The following is a 15,624-nucleotide window of genomic DNA, read 5'->3' as shown; positions in this document are numbered from 1 at the left end:
TCGCTGAGTGCATTCCCCTCCCTCTCCTCCGCTGAGTGCATTCCGCTCCCTCTCCTCCGCTGAGTGCATTCCCCACCCTCTCCTCCGCTGAGTGCATTCCCCTCCCACTCCTCCGCTGAGTGCACTCCCCTCCCCCTCCTCCCCCGTGCGCTTTCCCCTCCCTCTCCTCCGCTGAGTGCATTCCCCTCCCTCTCCTCCGCTGAGTGCATTCCCCTCCCTCTCCTCCGCTGAGTGCATTCCCCTCCCTCTCCTCCGCTGAGTGCATTCCCCTCCCTCTCCTCCGCCGAGTGCATTCCCCTCCCCCTCCTCCGCTGGGTGCATTCCCCTCCCCCTCCTCCGCTGAGTGCATTCCCCTCCCCCTCCTCCGCTGAGTGCATTCCCCTGCGCCTCCTCCGCTGAGTGCATTCCCCTCCCCCTCCTCCGCTGAGTGCATTCCCCTCCCCCTCCTCCGCTGAGTGCATTCCCCTCCCACTCCTCCGCAGAGTGCATTCCCCTCCCTCTCCTCCGCCGAGTGCATTCCCCTCCCCCTCCTCCGCTGGGTGCATTCCCCTCCCCCTCCTCCGCTGGGTGCATTCCCCTCCCCCTCCTCCGCGGAGTGCATTCCCCTCCCCCTCCTCCGCTGGGTGCATTCCCCTCCCCCTCCTCCGCTGAGTGCAGTCCCCTCCCTCTCCTCCGCCGAGTGCATTCCCCTCCTCCTCCTCCGCTGAGTGCATTCCCCTCCCCCTCCTCCGCTGAGTGCACTCCCCTCCCCCTCCTCCGCTGAGTGCATTCTCCTCCCTCTCCTCCGCTGAGTGCATTCCCCTCTCTCTCCTCCCCCGTGCGCTTTCCCCTCCCCCTCCTCCGCTGAGTGCACTTCCCTCACCCTCCTCCGCTGAGTGCATTCTCCTCCCTCTCCTCCGCTGAGTGCATTCCCCTCCCTCTCCTCCGCTGAGTGCATTCTCCTCCCTCTCCTCCGCTGAGTGCATTCCCCTCCCCCTCCTCCGCTGGGTGCACTTCCCTCACCCTCCTCCGCTGAGTGCATTCTCCTCCCTCTCCTCCGCTGAGTGCATTCCCCTCCCTCTCCTCCGCTGAGTGCATTCCCCTCTCTCTCCTCCCCCGTGCGCTTTCCCCTCCCTCTCCTCCGCTGAGTGCATTCCCCTCCCACTCCTCCGCTGAGTGCATTCCCCTCCCTCTCCTCCGCTGAGTGCATTCCCCTCCCCCTCCTCCGCTGAGTGCATTCCCCTCTCTCTCCTCCCCCGTGCGCTTTCCCCTCCCTCTCCTCCGCTCAGTGCATTCACCTCCCTCTCCTCGTCCGCTGAGTGCATTCCCCTCCCTCTCCTCCGCTGAGTGCATTCCCCTCCCTCTCATCTGCTGAGTGTATTCCCCTCCCTCTCCTCCTCCGCGCGCTATCCCCTCCCTCTCCTCCGCTGAGTGCATTCCCCTCCCTCTCCTCCGCTGAGTGCATTCCCCTCCCTCTCCTCCTCCGCGCGCATTCCCCTCCCTCTCCTCCGCTGAGTGCCTTCCCCTCCCTCTCCTCTGTAGAGTGCACTCCCCTCCCTCTCCTCCGCTGAGTGCACTCCCCTCCCTCTCCTCCGCTGAGTGCACTCCCCTCCCTCTCCTCCGCTGAGTGCACTCCCCTCCCTCTCCTCCGCTGAGTGCATTCCCCTCCCCCTCCTCCGCTGAGTGCATTCCCCTCCCCCTCCTCCGCTGAGTGCATTCCCCTCCCTCTCCTCCGCTGAGTGCATTCCCCTCCCTTTCCTCCGCTGAGTGCACTCCCCTCCCTCTCCTCCCCCGTGCGCTTTCCCCTCCCTCTCCTCCGCTGAGTGCATTCCCCTCCCTCTCCTCCGCTGAGTGCACTCCCCTCCCTCTCCTCGACCGCTGAGTGCATTCCCCTCCCTCTCCTCCGCTGAGTGCATTCCCCTCCCTCTCCACCGCTGAGTGCATTCCGCTCCCTCTCCTCCGCTGTGTGCATTCCTCTCCCTCTCCTCCGCTGAGTGCACTCCCCTCCCTCTCCTCCGCTGAGTGCATTCCCCTCCCCCTCCTTCGCTGAGTGCATTCCCCTCCCTCTCCTCCGCTGAGTGCATTCCCCTCCCTCTCCTCCGCTGAGTGCATTCCGCTCCCTCTCCTCCGCTGAGTGCACTCCCCTCCCTCTCCTCCGCTGAGTGCACTCCCCTCCCTCTCCTCCGCTGAGTGCATTCCCCTCCCTCTCCTCCGCTGAGTGCATTCCCCTCCCTCTCCTCCGCTGAGTGCATTCCGCTCCTTCTCCTCCGCTGAGTGCACTCCCCTCCCTCTCCTCCGCTGAGTGCACTCCCCTCCCTCTCCTCCACTGAGTGCATTCCCCTCCCTCTCCTCCGCTGAGTGCATTCCGCTCCCTCTCCTCCGCTGAGTGCACTCCCCTCCCTCTCCTCCGCTGAGTGCACTCCCCTCCCTCTCCTCCACTGAGTGCATTCCCCTCCCTCTCCGCCGCTGAGTGCATTCCGCTCCCTCTCCTCCGCTGAGTGCACTCCCCTCCCTCTCCTCCGCTGAGTGCATTCCCCTCCCTCTCCTCCACTGAGTGCATTCCCCTCCCTCTCCTCCGCTGAGTGCATTCCGCTCCCTCTCCTCCGCTGAGTGCACTCCCCTCCCTCTCCTCCGCTGAGTGCACTCCCCTCCCTCTCCTCCACTGAGTGCATTCCCCTCCCTCTCCTCCGCTGAGTGCATTCCGCTCCCTCTCCTCCGCTGAGTGCACTCCCCTCCCTCTCCTCCACTGATTGCATTCCCCTCCCTCTCCTCCGCTGAGTGCATTCCGCTCCCTCTCCTCCGCTGAGTGCATTCCTCTCCCTCTCCTCCGCTGAGTGCATTCCCCTCCCTCTCCTCCTCCGTGCGCATTCCCCACCCTCTCCTCCGCTGTGTGCATTCCCCTCCCACTCCTCCGCTGAGTGCACACCCCTCCCCCTCCTCCCCCGCACGCTTTCCCCTCCCTCTCCTCCCCCACATGCTTTCCCCTCCCTCTCCTCCCCCACACGCTTTCCCCCCTCTCCTCCCCCACACGCTTTCCCCTCCCTCTCCTCCCCCGTACGCTTTCCCCCTCCCTCTCCTCCCCCACACGCTTTCCCCCCCCCTCTCCTCCCCCACACGCTTTCCCCTCCCTCTCCTCCCCCGTACGCTTTCCCCTCCCTCTCCCCCCCACACGCTTTCCCCCCTCTCCTCCCCCATACGCTTTCCCCTCCCTCTCCTCCCCCACACGCTTTCCCCCTCCCTCTCCTCCCCCAAACGCTTTCCCCCCTCTCCTCCCCCATACGCTTTCCCCTCCCTCTCCTCCCCGTACGCTTTCCCCCTCCCTCTCCTCCCCCACACGCTTTCCCCCCCTCTCCTCCCCCACACGCTTTCCCCCTCCCTCTCCTCCCCCACACGCTTTCCCCCCCCCTCTCCTCCCCCACACGCTTTCCCCTCCCTCTCCTCCTCCGCGGGCTTTCCCCCTCCCTCTCCCCCCCCCACACGCTTTCCCCTCCCTCTGCTCCCCCATACGCTTTCCCCTCCCTCTCCTCCCCCACACGCTTTCCCCCTCCCCTCCTCCCCCATACGCTTTCCCCTCCCTCTCCTCCCCCATACGCTTTCCCCTCCCTCTCCTCCCCCATACGCTTTCCCCTCCCTCTCCTCCCCCATACGCTTTCCCCTCCCTCTCCTCCCCCACACGCTTCCCCCTCCCTCTCCTCCCCCAAATGCTTTCCCCTCCCTCTCCTCCCCCACACGCTTTCCCCCTCCCTCTCCTCCCCCACACGTTTTCCCCCTCCCTCTCCTCCCCCAGACGCTTTCCCCTCCCTCTCCTCCCCCACACGCTTTCCCCCTCCCTCTCCTCCCCCACACGTTTTCCCCCTCCCTCTCCTCCCCCACACGCTTCCCCCTCCCTCTCCCCCCCACACGCTTTCCCCCTCCCTCTCCTCCCCCACACGCTTTCCCCCTCCCTCTCCTCCCCCACACGCTTTCCCCCTCCCTCTCCCCCCCCACACGCTTTCCCCTCCCTCTGCTCCCCCACACGCTTTCCCCCTCCCTCTCCCCCCCCACACGCTTTCGCCCCCCTCTCCTCCCCCATATGCTTTCCCCTCCCTCTCCTCCCCCACACGCTTTCCCCTCCCTCTCCCCCCCCACACGCTTTCCCCCCCTCTCCTCCCCCATACGCTTTCCCCTCCCTCTCCCCCCCCACACGCTTTCCCCCCCTCTCCTCCCCCATACGCTTTCCCCTCCCTCTCCTCCCCCATACGCTTTCCCCTCCCTCTCCTCCCCCACACGCTTTCCCCCTCCCCCTCCCCCCCCACACGCTTTCCCCTCCCTCTCCTCCTCCGCGGGCTTTCCCCCTCCCTCTCCCCCCCACACGCTTTCCCCCTCCCTCTCCTCCCCCACACGCTTTCCCCCTCCCTCTCCTCCCCCACACGCTTTCCCCCTCCCTCTCCTCCCCCACACGCTTTCCCCCTCCCTCTCCCCCTCCACACGCTTTCCCCTCCCTCTCCTCCCCCACACGCTTTCCCCCTCCCTCTCCCCCCCACACGCTTTCCCCCTCCCTCTCCTCCCCCACACGCTTTCCCCCTCCCTCTCCTCCCCCACACGCTTTCCCCCTCCCTCTCCTCCCCCACACGCTTTCCCCCTCCCTCTCCTCCCCCACACGCTTTCCCCCTCCCTCTCCTCCCCCACACGCTTACCACTCCCTCTCCTCCCCCATACGCTTTCCCCTCCCTCTCCTCCCCCACACGCTTTCCCCCTCCCTCTCCCCCCCCACACGCTTTCCCCTCCCTCTGCTCCCCCACACGCTTTCCCCCTCCCTCTCCCCCCCCACACGCTTTCGCCCCCCTCTCCTCCCCCATACGCTTTCCCCTCCCTCTCCTCCCCCACACGCTTTCCCCTCCCTCTCCCCCCCACACGCTTTCCCCCCCTCTCCTCCCCCATACGCTTTCCCCTCCCTCTCCTCCCCCATACGCTTTCCCCTCCCTCTCCTCCCCCACACGCTTTCCCCCTCCCTCTCCCCCCCACACGCTTTCCCCTCCCTCTCCTCCTCCGCGGGCTTTCCCCCTCCCTCTCCCCCCCCACACGCTTTCCCCCTCCCTCTCCTCCCCCACACGCTTTCCCCCTCCCTCTCCTCCCCCACACGCTTTCCCCCTCCCTCTCCTCCCCCACACGCTTTCCCCCTCCCTCTCCCCCCCCACACGCTTTCCCCTCCCTCTCCTCCTCCGCGGGCTTTCCCCCTCCCTCTCCCCCCCCACACGCTTTCCCCCTCCCTCTCCTCCCCCACACGCTTTCCCCCTCCCTCTCCTCCCCCACACGCTTTCCCCCTCCCTCTCCTCCCCCACACGCTTTCCCCCTCCCTCTCCTCCCCCACACGCTTTCCCCCTCCCTCTCCTCCCCCACACGCTTTCCCCTCCCTCTCCTCCCCCATACGCTTTCCCCTCCCTCTCCTCCTCCGCGGGCTTTCCCCCTCCCTCTCCCCCCCCACACGCTTTCCCCTCCCTCTCCTCCCCCACACGCTTACCCCTCCCTCTCCTCCCCCATACGCTTTCCCCTCCCTCTCCTCCCCCACACGCTTACCCCTCCCTCTCCTCCCCCATACGCTTTCCCCTCCCTCTCCTCCCCCACACGCTTTCCCCCCCCTGTCCTCCCCCATACGCTTTCCCCTCCCTCTCCTCCCCCACACGCTTTCCCCCTCCCTCTCCTCCCCCACACGCTTTCCCCTCCCTCTCCTCCCCCACACGCTTTCCCCTCCCTCTCCTCCTCCGCGGGCTTTCCCCTCCCTCTCCTCCCCGACACGCTTTCCCCTCCCTCTCCTCCCCCACACGCTTACCCCCTCCCTCGCCTCCTCCGCGGGCTTTCCCCCTCCCTCTCCTCCCCCACACGCTTTCCCCTCCCTCTCCTCCTCCACACGCTTTCCCCTCCCTCTCCTCCCCGACACGCTTTCCCCTCCTTCTCCTCCCCCACACGCTTACCCCCTCCCTCGCCTCATCCGCGGGCTTTCCCCCTCCCTCTCCTCCCCCACACGCTTTCCCCTCCCTCTCCTCCTCCGCACGCTTTCCCCTCCCTCTCCTCCCCGACACGCTTTCCCCTCCCTCTCCTCCCCCACACGCTTACCCCCTCCCTCGCCTCCTCCGCGGGCTTTCCCCCTCTCTCTCCTCCCCCACACGCTTTCCCCTCCCTCTCCTCCTCCGCACGCTTTCCCCTCCCTCTCCTCCCCGACACGCTTTCCCCTCCCTCTCCTCCCCCACACGCTTACCCCCTCCCTCGCCTCCTCCGCGGGCTTTCCCCCTCTCTCTCCTCCCCCACACGTTTTCCCCCTCTATATAAGTATGATATTGACAGAAATTTTGGGATTAGCGGATTTGGGTAATATACCTATTTCCCCTCCCTCTCCTCCCCCGCACGCTTTCCCCCTCCCTCTCCTCCCCTCTCTCTCCTCCCCCACACGCTTTCCCCCTCCCTCTCCTGGAGGAGGGGAAAGCGTGTGCAGGAGGAGAGGGAGGGGGAAAGCATGTGGGGGAGGAGAGGGAGGGCAAAGCGTGTGGAGGAGGGGAAAGCGTGTGTAGGAGGAGAGGGAGGTGCCCTGGAGGAGGAATTGAGTCTCAAAATCCTCTCATTGGGACAGTACAGACGAACCCCTAAGACAGCACGATGCTCAGCAGGGACACCACAATACAACACGGTGAGCAATGGTGACATTAAGGTGGCATTTTGTACAAAGAAACTAGCACAGAATCCCAAGGTGTGAGGAAGGAAAAGCAGCAGTAGCCTGGCCAGACAGACATCCACATCAGAAAAGAAAATTGGTGAAAAAACTGAGGAAGCTTTGCTACAGATTTAGAAATTGAGGAATCCACCAGAGTGTGTGGAGTCCATTGGGAGATCTCCGAGCGATGCAGAGTAAAAAAAAAACTGGTCATAACACAAACTTTGCAAGAAATCTCCCAGAATCCTGGACATTATCTAAAAAAAGAGTGAAGTTCCTGCAGAGTTTTAAAAAAAACTATTGCAGCCCAAAGAAAGACTTGCTTAAAGTTTTAAGTTTGAGGCCCACTATTGCTGGGATCCCGGAAAAATCAGTGAGAGAGAAACCGATAGGCTGCAGACAGCCTGTGTGAAAAAATAACAGATATTGTACAGAGAGTCTTAAAGGGGCAACAACATTTAAAGTTGTAACTACAAGAAAAAAATAGCCATGGACTGAAAATTAAAAGAGACTCCAGAGAGAGGGCAACTTTGAATAAAGCGGGAGCCGCCCGAAGCAGCAGGGTGGGTGAGTGACTTGCCAGAGTTCTTACATTTGGAAAAGCCAGGGCAGCACGGTGGCGCAGTGGTTAGCACTCCCGCCTCGCGGCGCTGAGGTCCCAGGTTCAATCCTGGCTCTGGGTCACTGTCCATGTGGAATTTGCACATTCTCCCCGTATTTGCGTGGGTTTCGCCCCCACAACCCAAAGATGTGCAGTAAGTGGATTGGCCATGCTAAATTGCCCCTTAATTGGATACCCCAAATTTAAAAAAAAAAACATTTGGAAAAGATTGTCATTAGGGGGTCAGAGGAAGAGTTCTTCTTGAGATGGAGGTTGTTCATCACTTTCTTTAAGGAGTGGTGGTTGTCAGTGGGGGTGGTGGTGTGAGGAGTGCTTTTTCCGGGGTTATTGATGTTTTATATTCTAAGTATAAAGTGCGGCATGTGGGGTATTAAAGGGGATGGAGGGGTCTTGTGTATTGCGGCAAGTGTATTAAGGTGACTTTCCTGTGTTTTGTACATAAATTGAAAATCCCTTGAATAAAAATATATATTTTTGAAACTCTGAATAAAGCAATGAGGGCAACAAGCGGCCCCAGAGACAGAGAGCAGCAAACGGCTCCAGAGTGGGGAACAGGGGACTCCAGGGAGAGAGACAACAAAAGACTCCAGAGAGAGGGCAACAAAAGACCCTAGAGCTAGAGAAACTACATTCAAGCAAACCACAGTAGGGGCTGGTTTAGCACAGTGGGCTAAACAGCTGGCTTGTAATGCTGAATAAGGCCAGAAGCACGGGTTCAATTCCCATACCAGCCTCCCTGAACAGGCACCGGAATGTGGCGACTAGGGGCTTTTCACAGTAACTTCATTTGAAGCCTACTTGTGACAAGCGATTTTCATTTCATTTCATTTCATTCAAACAGTGCAATGAACTGCATGAGCCAAAGTGTTTAGTGCGATAGAAAGAAATGGCTCCAAAGCAGCCGTAATGCTTAAAAAGAGAACTTGCAGGGAATGAAGATGTTCGACAGGAGAATGTTCGCATCAGAGCTGAACTGGAAGATTTGAAGGCGCAAGATTCAAGCTGAGTATATACCTATGAAAACATACAATATACTGAAGACTTCAATGAACTAAGCTGTTCACAATCTGGACAAACAAATTTCAGAGATGACACAAGGGTACCACGAGAAAATAACAACCCTCAATTCCACAGTTGACATGGGCAGCACGGTGACGCAGTGGTTAGCACTGCTGCCGCACGGTGCCAAGGACCTTGGTTCGATCCCGGCCCCGGGTCACTGTCCGTGTGGAGTTTGCAGATTCTCCCCGTGTCTGCGTGAGTCTCACCCCCACAACCCAAAATGATGTGCATGGGTAGTTGAATTGGCCGCACTAAATTGCCCCTTAATTGGGAAAAAAAGAATTGGGCACTCTAAATTTATATATTTTTTAATTCTACAGTTGACAAATCAAACCAGGAGTTGGGGAAACTCAAACCAGATGTGCAATCAGGCTGAAAAGGCACACAGAGCAGTTGCGACCCTGAAAAAATCCTTGAAGGATCAATTTGTACCCATGTGAAAAACATGCGGAGCTAAAAGTGACACTGAATATTACTTCAGAAAAATCTGCGTTGGCACTATCATCAGCAACAAAATAATGTCCTGAGGCCCAGAACGTGTTGGCAGGAGGTCAACGCTTGAAAGAAGAGCGATTGTCCTTCAAAATCGAATGCGAAAGGAAAGCGTAATCATTCAGCAGCATGAAGAAGTGAAGACGGTCTTTCTTTTAAAATGTATTTTATTACAACATGTATCAAAGCAGGTTACGGCAAATAAACACCCCGAGGAACATACGTGAAGACGGTCTTCAGCAGCAACATGGAAGCACAGCAGAAGAAGCGCGAGGAGAATCAAAATGAAGCCTGCGAGCTTCATGAAGGAACGGCAAACCTGCCGAAAGACTGTCAAACGCCACAAGAATCCCTCCGCTCACAGTGTATTCTTCTGGAAAATTACAAAGAGAAGCAAAATGATTCTTGTGGTGTTTGACAGTCTTTCGGCAGGTTTGCCGTTCCTTCATGAAGCTCGCAGGCTTCATTTTGATTCTCCTCGCGCTTCTTCTGCTGTGCTTCCATGTTGCGGCCGCTCCAGCTGCCGGTGCCGGTGTCACCCTGACCAAACTGACAGAGCAGCTGTCAGAGAGGACTCGGCAATGTTCCATGTTCCAGGAGGAAGGCAACAAGGAAAGAGACAGGCTGAAGAGCTGAAGAGGCAGTTGAATGGCAAAGGGGGCAGCATTGAAAGGAAAATCTGCCCACAGAGAAAGGAAAGACAGAGATGAGATTGGAAACTGTAAATCTGACACTGAAACACAAGGCATTAGTGGAAGAAAAAGGACAGGGGGCGGGATTCTCTGATCCTGAGGCTAATGTTGATGCCGTCGTAAACGCCGTCACGTTTCACGACGGTGTCAACATGCCCTCAGGAGCAGCAATTCCGAACCCTTCAGTAGGCCAGCACGGCACTGGAGCGACCCACGCCGCTCCAGCTGCTGATGCCGGTGTCAAATGTGTGCCACGAGTCTGCGCATGCGTACTGCGGCCGGCGCCAATGCGCGCGTGCGCAGTGCGACTGGTGCGGTTGCGCGCATGCGCGGTGGCTCCCTTCTCCACGCCGGCCCCGACGCAACATGGCGTAGGGCTACAGGGGCTGGCACGGAGCAAAAGAGGCCCCAGCCCGAGATGCCGGCCCACCGATCGGTAGGCCTCGATCGCGGGCCATCCACAGCGGAGGCCCCCCCGAGGTCGGATCCTCCCCTCCGCCCCCGCCAGGCCACCCCTGGATGGATGCATGCTAAGACCACACGTGGACGGCGCCGGCGGGCGTCAGATTTCTTTTGTGGCCGCTCGTCCCATCCCGGGCGAAGAATTGCCTGGGGGGGCCGCGTAGAGCGGCCCCCGACTGGCGCCGCGCCAACCATGCCGGCGCCAATGGCACCGATTCTCCACTCTCCGGAAGCACATTACCCTCGGAAGGAACAGGACAAATCCGATGAGTTGCTAATAAAGAGAAATACAACTCAATGGAGCAACAAAAAGCGACTCAAATGTAGAAAACCAAGTACCAAATTCAGAGACTTGAGGTGGGGGAGAAGGGATAGCAACTAAAGATTGTATTGCAAATAGTTATACTCCATTGGAAGGAAGGAAAGTTTTCTAATGGGAAGAAAGGGGGATGTTGTATTATGTGCCTAATTGCCATTGTAATGTAAAAGTTCACAGCAGAGCAAAGTTTAAGGTGGGACTGGAGAATAGCACCGTCCACTGTATGATGTATAGAGTCGCATGGTAAACGACTGAGAGAACACTCTAGGTCACCTCAGTTTAGTTAAAATTACAGCTTTTTGGGGCCTGGAGCAGGACCCTATGGCGTTCCCTGGACACCAGAGGATTTACCTTGCTGACATTTGCCTTCTTCTGATGTCCCTGGAAGTTCTCTGTGCCCCTCGGCTTTTGTCCTTCCCCACCACAGCTGCTGTCAGCTGCTGGAAAAGCCTGACCAGCTGAACGGCGGAATTTAAATGAGGTCAGGGAGCTCAAATCGTTCAGGCTTGGGACTCATCAGCTCGGAATTGTCACCCTCTACAGCTGGCTTGCTGCAGGGAATTAAAATTGGCTTTACCATTGGCCATGTACAGTATAACCACTTAGGCTTCATATTGGAAGATTGATACATATGTAGATAATGGAGTGCTGCTACATATGTGTATTGGAGTTGCAAATTGTGAATAAATGAGGTTTCATCGCATGCCCTACCCACATGCTCCAGTCACTATTCAGTCTCCGGTCAACACATCCACCCTTTTGATGCACGGCCTTCCTCCTCCAATTGGAAAGCAAAGAAACTCATTACCCGATTGGATGATGCTTGGCTGCCAGCCAAACAGCCTTCCCCACCCCCACCCCCAATATCTGGTAAAGAGGAATGTTTAAAGAAAGTGAAGGAAAAATAACCAATCTTTTTCAATGTATCTATGATTTTGTTTTCTCCAGGGCTCCACTCTTCCTGGAGACCGATCTTCACTTCCTGGAGGATTGGCAACCCTTATGAGGATAAGGTAAAGTAAGGTAAAATCGCCACAGTCCCAGATGACCATAGGCTGCTTCCTCCTTTGAGGGGGAGAGCTGACTGGTGGTGATTTTAACCTGAGGGTCACCACACCTCAGGCGAGGGGCGAGGTTGAGAAGGCGGGGCCTTCATGACCAACCTGAGCCAGTACAGGAATTAAATTTGTGCTGCTGGCCTCGCTCTGCATCATGAACCAGCTGTCCAGCCAAGTGAAATTAGGATAGAGGGGTGTTGATATGTATGCGGCACCATACCACAGCGAGAGGCAATGCCTTCAACAGAGGAGGACAGTATTTTGATCAGCTAAAACAATGCTGGTTAGCGAACCTGAGACTCCCCCTCCACAAGCCGTACGTGTGAAAGACTCTCCACAATAAAATCTCTCGCGGTTTGGTGATTGTTCCGTGACTCTGCCTCGAGCACAGCTGGTGCTCTTGGGCTCGATTAAATCCTCAAAAGGATTTTGAGCTTTCACTCCTATTGGCTCTGAAGCAATTCCCTAAAGTAGTACTAATTGTGCCTGAGGCCTCATTCACAAAAGCCACTCCCTGATTGAAGTTTACATTTTAAATAATCTTTTCCTTATTTATTAGCTATTACCTGGTATCTTCATACCCATTAGACACAGTAATCACTCTGCAACATGTGTGGCCTTTTTAAACATTCTTCCTCCTTTTCCTCTTGTCTCTCGTGAGGACTCGTGATTTCTTTTTTTTTAATTTAGAGTACCCAATTATTTTTTTTCCCAATTAAGGGGCAATTTAGCGCGGCCAATCCACTTAGCCTGCACATCCTTTTGGGTTGTGGGGGTGAAACCCACGCAGACACGGGGAGAATGTGCAAACTCCACACGGACAGTGACCCGGAGCCGGGATTCGAACCCGGGTCCTCAGCGCCGTGAGGCAGCAATGCTAACCACTGCGCCACCGTGCCGCCCTGGTCTCGTGACTCTTATTGGGGCACGGTGCCAGGGTGACATGCCACCCTCCAGAACCTCGCCCAATTAGTCATTCCTTATCGTTGGACCAGGACGACTTCTGTTGGCAGAGTATTAACCCATTGGGCAACGTATCTCCACCCGATCCTGTACTAATGTCCATACACTTGAACATTCAAGGGTTGAGTTAGTTGGGGTGGGGGAGGGGAGAAGGCGGGATGCTGTGGGTGTGATTAGAAGCAGGGTCATTAACTGGTAATTCCCCCACCACACTTTGTGGGCACTAAATCCAACTGCAACATGTCAACAACACCCCCTCCCGTTGGCCCATCTTCTGTGCACAATGACCGGATTTAGTCAAGATTAGACAATGCTGGAAAGGTTCAGCCGGCCTGGCAGCATCTGTAGAGATAGAAAACGCTGTTAACAGACCGGGTTTAGTCACCGGTTAGAGATACTTAATTTTGAAAGAGCATTCTTTTGGCTTAGGTTTTTGTGCGTTTGGCAAAAGAAAAATGACAGTGAGTAACCAGTAGCGACTGTAACTGAGCCGGTTAGGGCAGCAGGGTGGCGCGGTGGTTAGCACTGCGACTGCGGCGCTGAGGACCCGGGTTCGAACCCCGATCCTGGGTCACTGTCCGTGTGGAGTTTGCACATTCACCCCGTGTCTGCGTGGGTTTCACCCTCACAAACCCAAAGATGTGCAGGTTAGGTAGATTGGCCGCGCTAAGTTTATTGGAAAATAAACCAATTGGGTACTCTAAATGTATTTAGAAAACGTAACTGAGCCGGTTAATTGATAGATTTGATGCTGCTGGTTGAGGGAAGCATGGAAAGAATCAAACAGATTCTACTTCAGAGAAACCTACAGCACACAAGGAGGCTATTTGGTCCATCGTCGCTGTGCTGGCCCTCTCGTGGCGAAAGCAAATGCGTGATGATGAATAAACAGGATGAGCAGCGGAGTGGAGCAGCGGAGGTAGGAGAAGCGTTTTTTCATGTTTCAGTTCAGCTTCTGTTGTGCAGGGCTGGTTAGGCTTCACATCCTTGTTCTCCTGATGGGAACTTTGAGGCCTGGCAGCTCTTCTGAAGTTGCCGCCGTCCTGATCTAACTGGCAACTGATCACCTGGTTGTATCACCCTGAAATAGAAGCTATTTGTTCCATGCATGACAGTCTTGGGCTTCGTGATTACATCACACAAGCCATTGCTTGCAGCAACCAGATTTCGGCACAAAAGGTGTTTTGTTGCCGTCTCAGTTCCTCCCTTCGGTCGGTCGAAATGAACAACCCTTGGAGATAAATTACCTATGTGACAGATGTAAAACCTTCTTCACAAGCTAATTCCGAGCCTTACACCTAATTATCGTTTGATTGGCATAAGCTGCTCTGAGCTCTGGGTCTGGATTAAATATACAAAGCATTGAGGCTTCACTCGATTTAACTCTCAAAGAATTTCACAAAATACGGATTGTGGTTGAGGGCAAATCCAGCAGGACACACCCTGAATGAAGCTTGTCTCTCGTTAAATAATCTTCCTCTTTACTATTGTTGAATATCTTCAAACCCATGGACACCATCCAGCTTTTGTGGGCTTCCACATTTTAGTTCTGAGGGTTATGCTGTTAAATACTTTCTTGAGTATAATCTCACTGCTCAATCCTGTAAATGGACCTTGCATCCAATATGAGCCAAGAGTTGCAGTAAACCCTTACTCTCTACAGGCGATAAGCTTGTGTCGGCGCTTGGGGGAGATGGTGATGTAGTGGTAATGTCACAGGACTAGTAATCCGAAGGCCAAGGTTATGTTCTGGGGACTTGAGTTCAAATCCCACGATGGCAGCTGGTGAAGTTTAAACTGAGTTAATTAATCGTCTCAGTAATGGTGACCATGACAATTATCACCGGGGTTGCTGTTAAAAACCCATCTGGTCCTTCTGGTCTGTCCTACATGTAACACCAGAACCACAGCAATGTGATTGACTCTTAACAGCCCTCAAGTCACACAACTGCAAATTGACACCCACCACTGATGAAAACATGCTGCCACCATCTGATATTTCTCCCCACAACTAGGAAACACTTACACATTCCAAACAAATTGGGACCGTAAATAGTTGATGAATGAAAAGTAATATGTGTTCCCTTGATAGGTAAAACAAGAATATGGCTTTCCTCTAAATGTCGGACACGATTTTCCCATCGCGTTGCGCCCGGCACCGATGCCGATCGGGCGCGCGGGTGAATCGCAGGAGAGGTCAAAATTGTGACTCGTGGCGCACGTGAACCATTTTGCAATTTACCCGACCCGCTCCAAGTGGCGACTTCCAGATCGCGCCCAAAAATGGCGAGAAGCTCATTAAGCCTAATTAACATTCATTTCAATCTCATTAATGAGATTGAAGTCGAATGTAGCGGCCTCCCGGGAATCACCCGCCCCCCCCCCCCCCCCCCAGTGAGAAGTAACGCTGGCATCGTTTAATACTCCCCTACAAAATCGGGGACCTGACGTAATGGCTACTGAGGGGAAATGAAGAGGTGAGTTACCATTTACCAGCATGCAGCTCAAGGGCACAGGATTGTTCTGGGGGCTGGAATGGTCCAGGTCGTGGGCTGCCCCTGGGCCGGGGAGGAAGGGTGGTGAGAGGCTTTGCGACTGTGAGGCCTCCAAGCCATCTTTGAATATTGTGGAGACAGGGGCAGCACGGTGGCGCAGTGGGTTAGCCCTGATGCCTCACTGTGCCGAGGTCCCAGGTTCGGTCCCGGCTCTGGGTCACTGTCCGTGTGGAGTTTGCACATTCTCCCCGTGTTTGCGTGGGTTTCACCCCCACAACCCAAAGATGTGCAGGGTAGGTGGATTGGCCACGCGAAATTGCCCCTTAATTGGAAAAAAATAATTGGGTACGCTAAAATTTTAAAAATATATTGTGGAGACCCATCCAGGGGCAATCAGAACTGCAGCCTGTCTGACCCACCAAACTCTCACAGGAAAGAGCCCTTCTGCGGCTTCACTCCTGAAAGTCAATTTCACCCCCTTTGACTATGAGCAACCTCTAGCTTCACAGTTGAAGGCTACTTCAAAGGAGGGTTTTGCCTTTTTTTAAAGTTGCAATGCCATTTTATTTTCTTATAATGTTCGCAGCAAAGTCAGTATTCAGTCCACTAACATGACTAGGCATTATTAAGTAATATGAACTGCCATGTTTTAATATAAAAAATAATCACAAATGTTGCTACCATTAAGGAAGTTGGTTTTGGGCAGCATGGTGGCGCAGTGGGTTAGCCCTGCGGCCTCACTGCGCCGAGGTCCCAGGTTCGATCCCGGCTCTGGGTCACTGTCCGTGTGGAGTT

Source organism: Scyliorhinus torazame, chromosome 16 (genome assembly GCF_047496885.1).
Source record: "Scyliorhinus torazame isolate Kashiwa2021f chromosome 16, sScyTor2.1, whole genome shotgun sequence".
Classification (NCBI taxonomy): domain Eukaryota; kingdom Metazoa; phylum Chordata; class Chondrichthyes; order Carcharhiniformes; family Scyliorhinidae; genus Scyliorhinus; species Scyliorhinus torazame.
Note: the sequence above shows the minus strand (reverse complement) of the source record.